Source organism: Pristis pectinata, chromosome 25 (genome assembly GCF_009764475.1).
Source record: "Pristis pectinata isolate sPriPec2 chromosome 25, sPriPec2.1.pri, whole genome shotgun sequence".
NCBI classification, from domain to species: Eukaryota; Metazoa; Chordata; class Chondrichthyes; order Rhinopristiformes; family Pristidae; genus Pristis; species Pristis pectinata.
The window spans coordinates 31558144-31574752 of record NC_067429.1 but is presented as its reverse complement, the minus strand read 5'-3'; positions in this window follow the sequence as shown (position 1 = coordinate 31574752).

Below are 16609 nucleotides of genomic sequence, written 5' to 3'. Positions count from 1 at the left end.
CACACCCCGAAGACACAGCACACACCTCACAGAGTGTGACCAGCCAGCACCAACAGGTGCCTGCTCATCGCAGGGTTTTCCCCATCACCAGTGCTGCTTCTGTCTGTTCATGTTCAGACCCCGGGCACATAATTGACATCTCTTTAAATGAAGCTGTGTTCCTCTGGTGGCAATCTCTGCGGGAGAGACTGGGAGTCGGACCCTGCAGCAGCAGTGCTGGAGCTGAGCTGCAGCCTTGCTCCGAGCATCTGCAGAGCAGCAGGGACACCTACAGGTGGACGGGCTGTGCTGGGCCGGTGCAGACGTTCACTGGATGGAGAAGCTGCTCCCAGCAACACCTCCTCCAACACCTCAACCACCCCAAACCATATGCACGGGAACCCTCCATCCTACACAGACCCTCCAACACAACCCCCACACAGGACCCTCCCCATCCTACACACACCCTCCAACACAACCCCCACACAGGACCCTCCCCATCCTACACACACCCTCCAACACAACCCCCACACAGGACCCGCCCCGTCCTACACACACCCTCCAACACAGTCTCCTCAAAGTGGGTGTTTACCATTGCTGAGCAGGACCAATCTCTTCACTTGAGCTTGGTGAGACCGGACACAGACTAGACGACCGCCTAACCGAGCAACTGTGCTCCATCCGCCATGACCACCTGGATCTCCGGTTGCCAGTCATTTTAATTCCCCTCCCCATTCCCACATCGACCTGTCTGTCCTCGACCTCCTCCACTGCCAGGATGAGGCTAAACACAAACTAGAGGAACAGTACCTTATATTCCCCCTGGGTTGTCTACAGCCCGAAGGCAGGAACATTGAATTCTCCAGTTTCAGGTGAACTGCTCCCCCTCTGTCCCTTTCCTCTCTCCTCCTCATCTACCCCGTCCCTCCTACACCCACCCCAGCCCCCATCACCCTGTCTCTTTCCCATCCTCCACCCACTGCATCTGTCCCTCACCAGCAGAGTGGCGCAGCGGAAGCGGGCTGGGCCCATAACCCAGAGGTCGATGGATTGAAAACATCCTCTGCTATTCTTCAGCTGAACATTTTTTCAACCAGGCCTTAAGAGTGCGTTACCAAAATACTACCAGCACATGTCCTGCTCCACCAGGGGCCCTAATGCCCTTGACCACTGCTATACAACTGTCAAAGATGCCTTCCAAGCCACCCCTCACCCTCACTTTGGTAAATTGGACCACCAGGCTGTGCTCCTTCTCCCTACATACAAACAGAAGCTGAAACGGGAGGATCTGGTACGGAGAGTCGTGCAGTGCTGGTCTGAGGAAGCAGATGAGATCCTAGGCGACTGCTTTGAGACAGTGGACTGGTCCATGTTCAAAGACTCAGCTGCCAGCCTTGATGAGGATGCCACCACCATCACGGACTTTATCAGCAAGTGTGTGGAGGACCGTGTACCTAAGAGGACAATACAGATGTTCCCAAACAGGAAGCCATGGATGAACCGGGAGATCCACTCCCTACTGAAGGAGAGGACAGCTGCACACAAATCTGGTGATCCTGATCTGTACAAGAAAACGAGGTATGACCTTTGGAAAGCTATCAGGGATGCCAAGAGGCAATACCGACTCAAAATAGAGTCCCTGACCAGCCGCCAGTTATGGCAGGGCTTACATGCCATAACAGGCTACAAGACGAAGTCAGACTACATAGTTAACAACAGCGCATCCCTTCCTGATGAACTTAACACATTCTATGCGCGCTTCGAACAGAAGGGAAGTGGATTGTCACCACCCACCGTGACAGCCACTAATGCAACTGAACCCGTGGTCACCGTTGAGGACGTAAGATCAGTTTTCCGGAGAGTGAACACGAGGAAAGCATCTGGCCCAGATGGTGTCCCCGGCCGTGTGCTCAGGTCTTGTGTTGATCAGCTGGCAGAAGTATTTGCGGACATATTTAACTTCTCCCTGCTTCAATCTCAGGTTCCCATCTGTTTTAAGAAGACCACTATCATCCCGGTACTGAAGAGAAGCAAGGTAACATGCCTCAATGACTACCGACCAGTGGTTCAGACATCCACCATCATGAAGTGCTTTGAGAGGCTGGTCATGGCACGCATCAACTCCAGCCTCCCAGACAACCTCAACCCACTGCAATTCACCTACCGCCAAAACAGGCCTATGGTAGACGCCACCTCCCTGGCCCTACACTCAACTCTGGAGCATCTGGACAGGAAAGACACCTACGTTAGACTATTGTTTATTGACTACAGCTCTGCCTTCAATACTATAATCCCAAGCAAACTAGTCACCAAACTCTGAGACCTGGGACTCAACACCTCCCTCTGTAATTGGATCCTTGACTCAGTCAGGATAGGCAGCAATACCTCTGGCACGATTATTCTCAACACTGGTGCCCCACAATGCTGAATCCTCAGCCTTATACTCTACTCCCTATACACATGACTGTGCGGCTAGATTCTGCTCTAACTCCATCTACAAGTTTGCAGATGATACCACCGTTGTAGGCCGTATCACAAACTGCGATGAATCGGAGTACAGGAAGGAGATAGAGAGCTTAGTGGAATGGTGTCATGACAACAACCTTTCCCTCAATGTCAACAAAACAAAAGAGCTGGTCATTGACTTCAGGAAAGGGGGCAGTGCACATGCACCTGTCTACATCAATGGTGCTGAGGTCGAGAGGGTTGAGAGCTTCAAGTTCCTGGGAGTGAACATCACCAGCAGTCTGTCCTGGTCAAATCACGTAGATGCCACGGCCAAGAAAGCTCACCAGTTCCTCTACTTCCTCAGGAGGCTAAAGAAATTCGGTTTGTCCCCTTTGACTCTCACCAACTTTAACCGATGCACCATAGAAAGCATCTTATCTGGATGTATCACGGCTTCGTACGGCAACTGCTCTGCCCAGGAATGCAAGAAGCTGCAGAGAGTTGTGGACACAGCCCAGTGCATCACGGACACCAGTCTCCCCTCTGTGGACTCTGTCTTTACCACTCGCTGTGTTGGTGAAGCAGCCAGCATAATCAAAGACACCACCCACCCGGGTCATTCTCTCTTCTCTTCCATCGGGGAGAAGATACAGGTGCCTGAGGGCACGTACCACCAGACTTAAGGACAGCTTCTACCCCACTGTGATAAGACTATTGAACGGTTCCCTTATACAATGAGATGGACTCTGACCTCACGATCTACCTTGTTGTGACCTTGCACCTTATTGCACTGCACTTTCTCTGTAGCTGTGACACTTTACTCTGTACTGTTATTGTTTTTACCTGTACTACCTCAATGCACTCTGTACTAACTCAATGTAACTGCACTGTGTAATGAATTGACCTGTACGATCGGTTTGTAAGACAAGTTTTTCACTGTACCTCGAAACAAGTGACAATAATAAACCAATACCAATACCAAGGGGCCAGAATCTGTGCACATCGCTCATGGAATGTATCTGAAAGGAAAAGGAACGGAATGTCTGGCTGATGTAATGTAAATTAAGGAAATGAAATGAGAAATCTTGCACTGAGAATGTCGACATGAATCCATCCACAACACCCAACACCCCACCCAACCACCACTCTCACCCCCACCCATCACCCCACACATCATCCCACCCAACACCACACCCCACACTCCCACCAACCACCCCACCCAACACCCCACCCAACCACCACTCCCACTGCCACCCAAGCACCCACCCAACTACCACTCCCATACCCACCCAACACACTACCCAACCACTCCACCCAACACCCCGATAAACATCCCACCCAACTACCACTCCAACCCCCACCCAACCACAACACCCAACACCCCACCCAACACCCCACCCAACCACCCCTTCCACCCATCAACCCACCCAACACCCCATCCCACAATCCCACTAACCACCCCACCCAACACCCCACCCCACACCCCCTCCCAACACACCCACCCAACCAATCCACCCAGCACCTCCATGCGACCACCACTCCCACCCCCACCCAACCACCCCACCCAACACCCCGCCCTACCACCACTCCCACCCCCACCCAACCACCCCACCCAACACCCCGCCCTACCACCACTCCCACCCCCACCCAACCACCCCACCCAACACCCCGCCCTACCACCACTCCCACCCACACCCAACCACCCCACCCAACACCCCCACCCAACACACCCACCCAACACCCCACCCCACACTCCCACTAACCACCCCACCCAATACTCCACCCCACATCCCCTCCCAACATACCCACTCAACCAATCCACCCAACACCTCCATGCAACCATGACTTCCACTCCCACCCAAAACCCCACTCAACCTCCATCCCACCCACTGTTCCCAACCACCACCCCCATGTCCACCCCACCCAACACCCCACCCAACGCCCCCACCCAACCACCACTTCCAACCACTAACCTCAACTTCCCCAGTCACCACCCCAGCCAACCACAACTCCTAAACACCACTGCCCCCAGCACCACCCTCAACCAACTACTGTCTGACCCCGTCCCCAACCCCCAGCACCACAAACAAGACTTCTGCTACCTGACGCCCTGGACAGATCAGGAAGTTACCAGCTGCTTTTATTTATTCAGTTTTCCGTGTCTGTGACTCCACCCTGCAGCACCCTCTCCTCTGTTGTCCTCTGAAATCCCCATCATCTTCCACCAGCTCCAAGGCGATGGGCAAGCCGAGATCCACACCAATGCATCCACCACGGGCCCAATCCCAGTGCAGACTGGGATTGAGGAAGATTTGCCATCATTCCAATTCTCTCCTCAACCTTCCTCACTGCACCCCCTACAAATTCTGACAGGCGCTGGGCTAATCTATGTGATGGGTGGGAAACGGTGCGGATTTTGTCACTTCCACTCAGTACCAAAGGTACACCAGCTTCAGTCACTGAGTTACAGTCAGAAGCCAGACTCGTCATTGATTGCTTCACTGAAGTGTGTAGGGGATAGGCCTCTCTCTAAATATTCAGAAGTCGAAGGTCCCCTGCTGAGAATCAATGTCCATGACAAAACCCGGAAAGGATGGATCACATTCCACACCAGGAGCCACATCTCATCGAGGGCAGACAAAGCAGCCCACTGGCTTGCACCCCATCAGTCAGCCTAAACGTTCTCTCCCTCCGGCACCGGCACACAATAGAGGCAAAACTAACACCTTCTGTTCACCCCGACTGCTCTGAACAGCAAACCTGTGACTTCTATCACCAAGGAGGACTAGGGAGCAGGCACATGGGAACACCACCACCTCCACTTTCCCCCATTCCCCTCCAACTTGCACACCATCCTGTTGGAAATGTATCACCTGTCCTCCTTTGACACTGGATCTAAATCCTGGAACTCCCTTACCTGTGGGGGGTCCTTCATCAGATGGACTGCAGCGGTTCAAGGAGACAGCCCACCTCCACCTCCTCAAGGGCAGTTAAGATGGGCGACAAATTTTGGCCAAGTCAACAATGCCCAGGTCTCAAATATGAGTAAATTAAAAAAAACTCATTAAGCGTGAGGTGAAAGGTCACTTTGAGTAGGTGGCTATGTGTTCTTGAGGTTGATTGGATAGCAGAGCAGGCTTGAGAGGCCATGTGGTCTACCCCGGTCCCTAACATGGTGGTAGGTAGGGGGTAGGTGAGAGGCAGTTGTCGCTGGTGCTCGGCTAATTATGGTCCCTTGACTAAAGGACCTCTTGACCGACAACTGGACAGCTCTCCTTCACATCTGATGGAGCTCCTTATAGCAGGGCACAGCATTTCCCATCAACCAGCCATATCCATGGCTGTACTTCATACTGGGATCATTGTCTTTGCAGACTACTATTGCTTTCTCGGCAGGACCCTCCAAGACCCTCTTCATACTGAGTTGATATGGTGGGGTTGTAGCGATGGGCTACGCATTGAGCTAGAAATAATGACACGCAGTGGGTAGGTTGCACTCGAGACTGGTTTATTTCGAACCTTGCCGCACTGGCTTTTAAGCAGTTAAGTTCCTGCCCTCTCCGGGCGACGATGACGTCAGAAGTGTGCCACCAGAACCTCTTCCCGCATGCAGGCTTTCTCCCCTCACTGGTGGAGAAGAAGGCCCAGCACCATTTTGTGGCCGGCCTCTCTGCCGATGCGCATGCCGTTTTCGGAGCCCGTTCGCCTGCGTGGAAGGTGGGTCGCCATATAACCCCACCCACTCCCCAGAACCAGCGATACACCCCCCAAAGTCCACAGACTGGATCAGTCTCTGTTTGGGCGGTCTGCCTCTGCGCCGCAGGGCCTGAACCTCAACCGGCTGCGCCGTCCACATGGGCTGGTTTGAGCCGGTCCATCATGAAAACCTCCTCTTTCCCCCCAATGTCTAGAACGTACATGGACCCATTGTTCCTGAGCACCTTGAATGGCCCCTCGTGCGGCCGCTGTAGCGGTGTCCGGTGTGCGTCCCTCCGTACAAATACAAACTTACAGTTCTGCAGGTCTTTGGGTACACAGGTTGGGATCTGTCCATGCCGTGAAGTCGGTACAGGGGCCAGGTTGCCCAGCCTCTCACGTAGTCTGTCCAGGACTGCTGCGGGTTCTTCCTCTTGCCCCCTTAGGGATGGTATGAACTCCCCTGGGACGACCAGGGGTGCGCCGTACACCAGCTCGGCCGATGAGGTGTGCCAATCCTCTTTGGGTGCTGTGCAGATTCCGAGCAGGACCCAGGGAAGCTCGTCCACCCGGTTAGGCCCTTTCAGGCGGGCCATGAGAGCCGACTTCAAGTGACGATGGAAACGTTCCACTAGTCCACTCGACTGTGAGTGGTAGGCAGTTGTGTGGTGTAACCGTGTTCCCAACAGGCTGGCCACAGCCAACCACAGGCTGGAGGTGAACTGGGCGCCTCTGTCGGAGGTAATGTGGGCCGGTACCCCGAAGCGTGCTATCCAGGTTGTAATCAGTGCTCGGGCGCAGGAATCGGCGATGGTGTCAGTGAGCGGGGCTGCCTCTGGCCATCTCGTGAACCGGTCTACCATAGTTAGGAGGTACCGCGCTCCCCTCGACACTGGCAGGGGCCCCACGATATCCACATGAAAGTGGTCGAACCTCCGGCGGGTGGGTTCGAACAGCTGCGGCGGGGCTTTGGTGTGCCACTGCATCTTGGTCACTTGACACAGCGCGCAAGTTTTGGCCCATTCACTGACCTGTTTGTGAAGGCCGCGCCACATGAACCTGCTGGAGACTATCCGGATGGTTGTCCTGATAGATGGGTGCGCCAAGCCGTGTATGGAGTCGAAAACTCGCCACCGCCAGGCTGCTGGGACGATGGGGTGAGGTTGGCCGGTAGCCACGTCACACAGGAGAGTCCTCCCACCTGGGCCTACTAGGAAGTCTTGCAGCTGCAAACCCGAGACTGCAGTCCTGTAGCTGGGCAACTCGTCGTCCGCCTGCTGTGCCTCCGCCAGTGCTGCATAGTCCACCCCCAGGACAGGGCCTGGCTAGCTGGTCTGGAGAGTGCGTCCGCCACGACGTTTTCCTTTCCCGAGACACGCTGGATGTCCGTCGTGTACTTGGAGATGTAGGACAGATGTCGCTGCTGGCGGGCCGACCAGGGATCAGACACTTTCATGAATGCGAAGGTCAACGGTTTGTTGTCCGTGAACTTGGTGAACGGCCTGCCCTCTAATAAATACCTGAAATGTCGGATGGCCAGATATAGTGCTAACAGCTCCCGGTCGAAAATGTTGTACTTGAGTTCGGGTTGCCGCAGGTGCCTGCTGAAGAATGCCAGGGGTTGCCAGCGCCCCTCGATGAGTTGCTCCGGCACCCCACCGACTGCCGTGTTGGATGCATCCACTGTGAGGGCGGTTGGAACGTCCGTTCTGGGTTGCACCAGCATTGCAGCATCTGCCAAAGCTTCCTTGGCTCTAACGAAAGCGGCTGCGGCCTCTTTGTCCCAAGTAGTGTCCATGCCTTTACCCGACATCAGGGTGAAAAAAGGGTACATGACACGGGCTGCTGAGGGGAGGAAACGGCAGTAGAAGTTGACCATACCGATGAACTCCTGCAAGCCTTTGACTGTGTTGGGCCGGGTGAAGTGGCGGATCGCGTCTACCTTGGAGGGCAGGGGTGTTTCCCTGTCTTTGGTAATCCTGTGGCCCAGGAAGTCGATGGTGTCGAGTCCGAACTGACATTTGGCCAGGTTGATCATGAGGCCAAAATCACTCAGGCGGGAGTAGAGCTGGCTGAGGTGAGACAGATGCTCCTGACGATTTCTGCTGGCTATGAGGATGCCGTTCAAATAGATGAACGCGAAGTCCCGGTCGCGTCCCACCACATCCATTAGCTGCTGGTACGTCTGTGCGGCATTCTTCAGGCCGAGCGGCATTCGGAGGAACTCGAACAGGCCGAACAGGGTAATGAGTGCTGTCTTGGGGATGTCTTCAGGGTGTACTGGGATTTGATACTATCCCCGGACGAGGTCCGTTTTGGAAAAGACGCTTTGCCCCATGCAGGTTTGCTGCAAAGTTGTGTAAGTGCGACACGGGGTAGCGGTCTGGGGTTGTAGCCTCATTTAGTCGACGGTAGTCGCCACATGGTCTCCAGCCCCCGGCTGCTTTGGGCACCATGTGCAGGGGGGAGGCCCATGAGCTGTCTGACCTCCATACAATCCCCAATTCCTCCATCCTCTTGAACTCCTCCATCGCCAGGTGGAGCTTGTCCAGGGGAAGCTGTCATGCGCGAGCATGGAGGGGTGGTCTCTTGGTCGGAATGTGGTGCTGTACTCCATGTCTGGGTATGGCTGCCGTGAACTGCGGTGCCAGAACTGATGGGAAGTCCACCAGGATTCTGGTGAATTCGTTGCCCGACAGCGTGATGGAGTCCAGGTGTGGGGCCGGCAACTTGGCTTCGCCCAAGGAGAACGTCTGGAAAGTCTTGGCATGGACCAGCCTTTTCCCGTGCAAGTCGACCAGTAGGCTGTGAGCTCGCAAGAAGTCCGCCCCCAGGAGTGGTTGGGCCATGGTGGCCAGTGTGAAGTCCCACGTGAACTGGCTGGTGCTGACCTGCAGCTGCACTGTGCAGGTGCCGTAGGTCTGTATCGTGCTACCGTTTGCAGCCCTCAGGGTGGGTCCTGGCTCCCTGTTGCCATTAGTGGCGGCTGGTCTTGGCATTTCCCGGGAACTCACAGGGCGGGCGACATCGGTGGGCTTCTGTGCCCTGCCGCTGGTGGTAGAAACACCACTGTGCATTGGCCTCCTCACTCCTGCCTCTGGGTTGTGTGCGCTCCGTTGCTGGGCCTGGTCTGTCCTGCCATTGGGTACTTGGCTTGGTAATGTGTTCGACGGATGCCCCGCTTTCCTTCTTGGCTTTCCACAGCACGTCTGCCTGGGCCGCCACCTTCTGGGGATCACTGAAATCTGCGTCGGCCAGTAGCAGATGTATGTCCTCGGGCAGTTGCTCTAGGACCGCCTGCTCGAACATGAGGCAGGGCTTGTGTCCGTCAGCCAGGGCCAGCATCTCATTCATTAATGCTGACGGCGGCCTGTCTCCCAAACTGTCCAGGTGTAGCAAGCGGGCACCTCGCTCCCGCCATGAGAGGCCGAAGGTCCTTATGAGCAGCGCTTTGAATGCTGCATATTTGCCTTCCTCCGGGGGTGACTGTATGAAATCCTCAACCTGGGTGGCTGTATGAAATCCTCAATCCTCTCCTGGTCAAGGGAGCTCACCACATAATAGTAACCTGTGGAATCAGAAGATACCTGTCGAATCTGGAACTGGGCCTCTGCTTGGTCAAACTACAAGCGTGGTCGCAGCATCCAGAAGGGTGGCAGTTTTAGTGAAACTGCGTGAACGGATTAGTCGATCATCTTCGGTCCAAATGGCGTTTGGACCGTCAGGGTCACCAATGTAGCGATGGGCTACGCACTGAGCTAGAAATAATGACACGCAGTCGGTAGGTTGAACTCGAGGCTGGTTTACTTTGAACCTCGCCGCGCTGGCTTTTAAGCAGCTAAGTTCCCGCCCTCTCCGAGCGGCGACGACGTCAGAGGTGCACCACCAGAACTTCTTCCTGTGCGCGGGCTTTCTCCCCTCGCTGGTGGAGAAGAAGGCCCATACCTTTCTCCAGAGTCCAAGTCAGACGCCAGCTAAGGAAGGATATACTTGTAATAAAGGGAATGCGGTGAATGTAGTGGGATGTTGGCGGTGTCAGGTGGAACAGATTAATCATATTGCACTTGCATTCTCTTGGGTTTGCAAGAATGAGAAGTACAAAATTTTAATGATGCTTGACAGGGCAGATGCAGGGATAATGTTCCCCCAGCTGGGATGTCTAGAATCAGGGGTCACAGTCTCAAAATAAAGGGTCAGCCATGAGAAGTTCTTTCTTCACCCAGAGCGAAGCAAATCCTTGGAATTGTCCACTGAGAGAAGAGCGACGGCTCGGTCGCCGGGTATACTACAGCAGGGATTGGGTGTGTGGATGAACGCCTACTCCTGCTTCCAGTTGTCGTGTCAGTTATGTCCACGTCTCACCGCTGAATAATTATAACTGATTCACGGGGAAGTAATTAGTCTTGATGCAGAGTTTCAACCCGAAACGTCAGCGATTCCTTGTCCCCTCTCCCCCCACAGATGCTGCTCAACCCACTGAAACCCTCCAGCAGATTCTTGCTCCAGATTCCAGCATCCGCCGTCTCTGGTGTCTCCACAAGTAATTAGTTCCCTGCTACATTCCTCAAGATTTGACAGAGAATCTGAAACAGATCTGTAGAGGTTTAGAACACATGGACTGGCATTTGGCCCATTACCCTCATGTTGACTCTTTGAAAGATCTCTCTCTTTGGTCCCATTCAAAGACCTTTCTCCCTTATTCTTTAAATTACTTTTTTTTTCAAATATTCATTCCTTTCCATTTCCAGAGTTTATGGATTCTTGATGCCATGTTCATCTAATTGCTGCCTTAATGTCAAGGTCATTTCTTCAAACAACCTCTGGAAAATTAAAACTGCAGTGTACACAATACTCAGAAGAGGTGAAGGTTGAGAGAAACTGTGCTGGGTGTGTAGTGTGAAGCTAGACCCAGCAGAGGAGGCACTGAGGCTGCGTAATGACCGAGGCAGCTGCGGCAGTGAGAACTAACTGTGTATCAGGACGAAACTAGAATGATCTTAAACTAAAAGAACTGAAACTAGAAAGAGCTGAAAAGTTCTGCTTATCTCCAAAGCGTGGAGCCATTCTGAAAGGACATATGAAGCAGCAGCTCACAGTACCCAGTGACACCATCTGTGACTGGCACCAAAACACCTCTCCCCTGAAGCTGGGTTGCAGCTTCTGATTCAGTCACAAACTCTTGTACACGCCACTTCCGCGGTTTTGACAGCTACAGTCTATCTGTGTCTCCGGACAAGGATTACAGGATCGTAGAGACTTACAGCACAAAGCTGACCTGTTGTTTCCCTCCCAGACAAGAACGGACCACATGCTGTATTTCACTCTGTAGCCCTGAAGGGTTCAAGTTACCTGGTAAAAGAAATCATCTCCACCCTTGTTCCTCACATCATAATCCGCCAGCTCTGAAGCATCCTTGTAAATCCCACTGCACTGTCTCCAGTGTTATCACATCCTCCTGTTGGTGTGGTGACCAGAACAGTACACATGGTCTGATCAATGATTAATACTCTATACGCATCACCTCTCTGTTCTTGTATTCCATCCAATGTGGTTAACTTGTGGCAGCCTTCTAAGACATCTTTATTAGTCACACGTACATCGAAACACACAGTGAAATGCATCTTTCGCGTAGAGTGTTCTGGGGGCAGCCCACGAGTGTCACCACGCTTCCGGCCACAACTTCCTAACCCGTACGTCTTTGGAATGTGGGAGAAAACTGGAGCACCCGGAGGAAACCCACGCAGACATGGGGAGAACGTACAAGCTCCTTACAGACAGCGGCGGGAATTGAACCTGGGTCACCGGCGCTGTAATAGCGTTACGCTAACCACTACACTACCTCATAGTGGCCCACCAAACTGGTATAAAGCTGCTACTTTTGTTTTTGTTTATTTATTCATTTTTCAGGATCTAGACATCACCGGCAAGGCCAGCATTTATTGCCCGTCCCTAATTCCCCTGAGATGGTGGTGGTGAGTCACCTTCTGGTGACCGTTCTCCCACAGTCCTGTTGGGACGGCGGTTCCAGGACGATGAAGAACCAGCAACACGGGTCCAGGTCAGAAGAATGTGCAGGTTGTGGGCTCTCCTGTGCCTCCTTCCTGGCCTTCTTACTGATAGGGCTCTCGAGTTCGGAGAGCTGTTGGTGTAGCCTGGTCAAACACAATCAGAGCCCTAGTCACACAGATTCAAGGTACACTTCACTGATTCACGTTTCTGTGCTTTACATAGTGACCAATGTTTCGACCCTGCTTCATACCTGTGCGGTACATGGTCAAGCACTTGTTGACTTGACACCAAAATCCCAGTTAGTTAGACTTCAGCGGCTTCCCCGCCATCGACAGTGAAATCACCGATAAACGTGCAGGAGGCCAAGTGGTTGGGAGGAGGGGTGAGGATGGAGAGGGGTGATTCCCACGAACAGGAACTAACCAACAAGGAACCTGCATCCAGCAGAGGCAGCGAGGGAGAGGGAGGGACACAGCTGCCATGGGCAGGACAACAGAGCAGTGGACGACCACCCTCCTCTTCAAGCCTCAGCTGCCTTTTCAGATTAGTTTGTTATTTCATCAAGCTGTAAAGATTTCATTAAATATATTTATTTCATTATTCTGTGTTTAACAATCCTTTTATCATGCAATAAGACTACCTTGGTGCTAGGTCTCCACTCGCCTATTTCCATGGACAATGCCTCGAGCTACATGGCAGTGTTATTCGGGAAGGTGTCTCCTATGTAATTCGGGGTCCGAGAGAAGCTGCTCTGCATTGTTTTGACGTACCGCTGTGTGTCAGTGGAGGAGGGAATGAACGTTTAGGGTGAAGGATGGGGTACCGATCAAGGGGGTTTCTGTGTCTCAGATGGTGTCATGGTAGTTGAGAGGTGTTGGTGCTGCACTCATTCAGGCTTGTAGATGGCAGGAGGGGGAGTGGTTCAGGAGGTAAGTCACCCTCAGCGGTGGGGTGTTGCTGTCTGGGTCCCTCCCCTCTACTGGATGGACCTCAGAGGTGCGGAGGGTAGTTTGTGTGACACGGGTCTCACTGAGGAATAGTTTCCAATAGGCACACAACCTACCTTGTTTGACCTTGCACCTTATTGTCAACCTACACTGCACTTCCCTGTAGCTGTGACACTTTACTCTGTATTCTGTTATTGTTTTTACCCTGTACTACCTCAATGCACCCTGTACTACCTCAGTGCACTGTGTAACAAATTGATCTGTACGATCGGTATGCAAGACAAGTTTTTCACTGTGCCTCAGTACAAGTGCCAATAGTAAACCAATACCAATACTGGTCCACAGCTCGGGTCAGCACAGTGTGTCACGTTCCTTCCCTTGAATGGGATCTGACACAACGTACACCCCCGCACCATCAGCACACTGAATGGGACAATGAAGCAGAAGTCATTGGATGAGGGTCCGAGAGGTCCACGAGACATCAGTTGATGTGCAGGATCACCCCCTCTAGTCCAGCACTGCACGTCCCCAGCTGGGAGGCTGATGGTCACCAGTCACCGACATGGCCCAGCTTGGAAGGACAGGTAGAGGAAACAAAGAGGAGCCCAAAGGGGCAGCGCAAGGTACCCAGGCGGGACAGGTGGTTTCAGGAGGAGACAACGTGAGGGTGATCCAACATTGGGCCAAGGTGGAGCCGGTGGGGGGAGCGATTGTGGGAGTCCAGGGATCAGGAACTACATGTGAAGCTGCAATAAGTTCAAGTTAATGATTCGAAACATGTACACGAGGCATCAGAGAATGGTGACAAAGAACGTGAGGTACAGGCTCAGCCCGGGACTGCGTTACAGGATGGGTCTGCGACGCAGCCATTTCTGGCCAGGACGTGGGTCGGAAGGCACTGGAGAACGGACCAAGGGACCAACACGTGCCCAACGCGTGTGGTGACCCACCGATATCAGGGGGTCCACTGTGGGCATTTAAGGTGATAAATGCATCTTCACAGTGGAAGGCAGCTCAGGGGACAAGGTAACCAGTAGATCAAGTGAATGTTTAATTGGTTGAGCTGATAACGGTGTACACCTATTTAACTGTTTCAGCTATTGTATAAGTTTATCTGTGTGAATAGTCAATGGTGTATATGGGTTTTGTTCCTTTTGAAAGGAAAGCAGTGTAATACACTTCCTTCGAGAACTGGGTGCATCCCATGCAAAGGCTATGACACAGACCAAGCACAGCTCTTGTCCGAGAGTTACTGCCTGCTGTAAAGGTGTCCCATTTGGAGCTCTATCTCTGTGGTTTGCTTCTCTGAGCAGTAGCACAGACGAGCCTTCAGACACTGCCAGCTTGTGTAGCAGCACTCCTCCAACATGCAACCCCTTCCATGAAGAAGGCTAGGCACGTGGCCCTTCATCTGGACCGGTCTCAAACCAAAACGTCGACTGTCCATTTCCCTCCACAGATGCTGCCTGACCTGCTGAGTTCCTCCAGCTTTTTGTGTGTTGCAATCATAAGAATGTGTGTAAGCCCTGAGCACAACCACGGTGTCTGAGTTGTCCCTTTCCCATCCTCAGCCAGCCATGGAAGCCTGCAGAGCTAGCATGGAGAAGGCTGAGGATGACTTCTGATGGTGCCCTCTCACGTTCCCACCATGAGCAACAGCATTCCATCTTCGTGGAGAGCACGTTCAGAGAGATGGTTACACCCCAGGCGCAGAATGCAAGGGCAGAAAGGAAATGGGAGACAGTCAGGCAGGGTGGAAAGTGGCCGTCTCCTCTCAAGCAGACATTCTGTGTTGGATATTGTTGGGGGAGATGGTTTCTCAGGGAAGTCAGCAAGAGGCAAGTCCAGGGCACCAAGGCTAGCACAACTACACAAAAAAATAATGGGAGAGCTGGAGCAACAGGGGATTCAGATGTAAAGGACGTTTCTGTGGCTGCAGATGTGACTCCAGGACAGTATTTTGGGGTGGAGACAAGGACGTGCTGTAGTGAGAGAGTGAACAGCCAAATGGTCTTGGTACATGTAGTAACAACCACATTGGTAAAGGGATGAAGTCCTGCAAGCTGAGAACTTGAAATTAATGTAAGTTTCAAAGTAGTAATTCATGAATGATGTTCCTCCCAGAGCCACATGCTAATGAGAGTAGATATAGGAAGAGAGATGGGTCCCACTATAAATAATGAATAACAAGGGTCCCAACACCGACCCCTGCGGCACACCACTACTCACCGGCCTCCATTCTGAGAAACAACCTTCAACCACCATCCTCTGCTTCCTACCTCTGAGCCAATTTTGAATCCACCTAACTGGCTCTCCCTGGATTCCATGGGACCCAATCTTCCAGACCAGCTTACCATGCAGGACCTTGTCGAAGGCCTTGCTAAAGTCCAAATAGACAACATTCACTCCTCATCTATCTTTTTGGTTACCTCTTCAAAAAACTCCAGAAGATTCATCAAGCATGACTTCCCATGCACAGAGCCATGCTGTCCCCTCCTAATGAGACTCTGTCTATCCAAATTCTGGTAGATCTTGTCCCTCAGAATTCCCTCCAGTAACTTCCCCACCACTGATGTCAGGCTGAGCGGCCTGTAGTACCCTGGCTTGTCCTTGCTCCCCTTCTTAAACAACGGAACAACATTAGCCACTTTCCAGTCTTCGGGAACTTCACCAGTGGCTAACGATGAAGCAAATATCTCCACAAGGGCCTCCACAATTTCTTCTCTAGCCTCCCACAAAGTCTGGGGACGCACTTGGTCAGACCCTGGGGATTTATCCACCTTAATGCGCTGTAAGGCTGCAAATACCTCCTCCCTGGTAATATGAATGTTCTCCAAAACATCTCCACTAGTTTCCCTTATCTCTTGAGCAACCATGATTTTCTCCTCAGTCAACACCAAGGAGAAATATTCATTAAAGATCCCACCCATTTCCTGTGGCTCCAGACACAGGCGGCCCTGCTGATCTCTAAGGGGACCTACTCTCTCCCTAAGAGGAACATGCCACCGCTAGACTCTTAATATCACACACTTAAAAGCCTCCCACTTGCGATTCCTACCGTTCCCTTCAAACAGGCTCACCCAATCACCCTCTGCTAGATCCTGCCGAATTCTCCCAAAATTAGCCCCACTCCCTAACCTGTGGACCTGACCTATCCTTTTCTACCCCCTGCATAAATCAGGGCAAGTTCCTCTCAAGGATGACCAGCATTTCAACACTGAGTAAGTGGAAGCCCTCGTGTTCCATGAAGGGCTCGAGGTTCTGAGGGAGAGGCAAAGTCTATGTGAGTGCCGTGCATCAGCACTCCGACCTGGGCAAAGCTGGCCAGCCTCACAGTCTGTGCTGGTGGCAATGGTGGAGGTTACTCCTCCTCGAGTGTGGAGCACCTGTGACTCAGTAACACAGCAGACAGGGGAGATGATGGCACCGCTCAGCTTCAGCTGCCTGGAATGATGCTGAGGCTGCGAAGCTTAGTGTGACAGTGACATTTTCCCAACCAGCAGATCAGTCTTGGCACAGGTACACGCCTG